Genomic DNA, 2,573 nt, shown 5'->3' on the forward strand with positions numbered 1-2,573 from the left:
GAAAACTGCGGTGCCATCAGGAAACCTGGGCTCATATATTTAAACACCATCTGCCTTCAGGAATCGTTCTCAAATATGAGCTACATTTCCCAAATCTATAAAATGACAAGAAAGGCCCGCCCTCCAAGGGTTATTTGAAGATAAAGTAAGAGCAGAACCTAGTATATGTTATTCACAGTTTTAAATATGATTCAGAACTGAGGATCTTCCCCCCCATCGTAATTATTAATAACGTCATTTGAGAGATCTCTTTGGATAGATGTGAATCTGATGGCATCTTTCTTATGAAAATGAAGTGACAGGTCAAACATATATATCCCCCTATATTTCAAGTTAGAATGGCTGTATGATTCTATAGGATATGACTAAAAGCTTCTCTATATACCAAACTACTATGGACATTGATTCAGTCTTTAATACTATGAGTGCCGAACACTCGGATGGGTTATTCTAGTGGTATGAATAAGAAATGTCTCCCATAGACGCGGGCATTTGGAATGTTTAGTCCCAGTCACTGTCACTGTCCTATAACTTCCTTTAGTTGGAGCCTTGTTGACGGAAAGACATCACCCGGGGTGAGGTTTGAGGACTCAGAGACACTTGCAGCTTCTTCTCTCTGGTTCATGTTTGAGCTTGAAGTTACGATTTCTCAGCTTCCTGCTCCTGCTGACCTGCCTCCCACTTGCTGCTATGTCTCCATACCAGGATGGATTCTTCTCCCCCTGGAATCATAAGTCAAAATAAATTCTTTCTTCCATAAGCTTATTTTTATCACAGCAAAAAATACCTAATGCACTCACTAAATTTACTAAACCAGTAAAATGGATTACTCACATCTCTTCTTTTTTGTTTGTTTTGTTTTTCGAGACAGGGTTTCTTTGTGTGGCTTTGGCTGTCATGGATCTCGCTCTGTAGACCAGGCTGGTCTCGAACTCACAGAAATCTGCCTGCCTCTGCCTCCTGAGTGCTGGGATTAAAGGCGTGCGCCACCACTGCCCGGCCTGTTACATTCTTATAGAGACTCGTTTGTCCCATTCTAGAATTGGAGAATAAATTGTTTAACAAAAGATCACCGGCTTCATAGGCTGCACAGATGGCATTACCGCAGGAAACCTTCTTGAGCATCTTGTCATCTCCTACTCTAGGCTCTGTGATGCCTCAGGCAGCCCGGGAAGTGGGGAGAGGGTTGAAGAAGCTCCCGCTTTGCTACTTTAACCAACTCACCAGCTCTGTTTGTGTGGTTGTCAAACACTAGCAGCTTACCTAAGATTCCCTTTAAATCTAAAGATGCAATGGCTAGTTTCATCTGTCACTTCCACATAACCTAGAATCATGTGGGAAGAGGGGCTTGGTGTACTTGGCCTGTGGGCATAACTGTGAGTGTTACATTGTGCGTTAATTGTGGAAAGATCCAACCTAAAGGTGGACCACACTCTTCTCTGGGCTTATGTCCTGATTATATAAAAGACAAAAAAGTAATCTAAGCATGGGCATGTATGCATCCATTCTCTCTCTCTCTCTCTCTCTGCTATGGACTGTGGGCATGAGTAGTTGCTTCAAATCCCTGCCTTGACTTCCCAGTAATGATGAGCTGTGACCTGGAACCGTGAGCTAAACAGATCTAGTCTCCCTCCAAGTTGTTTGGTTAGGGTGTTTCCTCATAGCAACAGGAAACAAAACCTAGACAAAAACTTTGGTTACTGTGAAGGTGCTCAAGTTGACCAATGGCAGTGGTGCATTTCTGAAATCCTCGCTCACACCTCATCTCCGTAGTGAGAGGCTTTCTCAGTCAACCAAAAGGCAGAAAGCTCCAACTGACAGTCAACCTTCCTTACTTTAGAGACGAGGAAGCTGAAGACCAGAGACATCACCTAAGATCTCTCAGCAGTCAGCTCTTAAATCAAGAGCGTCACCAAGTTCTCCGGACTCTTGGTTGAAATTATTTCATGACGATGGCATCCATTCCCTGTCAGGTACTGCACGTCAAACACCAAGCTAGACGTTCTACCTGTACTTTTTATCAATCCAGAGAACTCTCCAACAGTGGTTCTCAACCTTGCTCATGCCATGACCCTTCAATACAGTTCCTCATATTCTGGTGATCCACAACCATAAAACGATTTTCATTGCTACTTCACGAGCATAATTTTTGCTACTGTTTACTGTTATAAATTGTAACATAAATATCTGTCTTTTTTTTTTTTTAATGATCTTGGGCGACCCCTGTGAAAGGGATTGCAACCCAGAGGTTGAAACCACTGCTCTGAAGATTCTCCCCGTCTGATGATGACGCTCAAGAATGTTAAGCAGCTCAAGCAAGGCTACGTTCAGTTCCAACCTAACACCAATGCCCACCCCTGTGTTTGAGTTAAAGCTGGCAGTTTCTCGCTGGCCATCAAGACACCAGGCCATCCCAAAGTCCATCCACAACTGAGTGAGCGTTATAGAGTTAGCGGAACGATTCTGTAGTTAGAAGTGCTCTCCTCTTCATGTGTGCTTTGTCAAAACTGAGGCGCAGCGAATATGAACATTCATGTTGAATTCACATTGAATTGACTTCATATTGAATTCAC

This window comes from Peromyscus leucopus, chromosome 18 (assembly GCF_004664715.2).
Source record: "Peromyscus leucopus breed LL Stock chromosome 18, UCI_PerLeu_2.1, whole genome shotgun sequence".
Lineage (NCBI taxonomy): Eukaryota > Metazoa > Chordata > Mammalia > Rodentia > Cricetidae > Peromyscus > Peromyscus leucopus.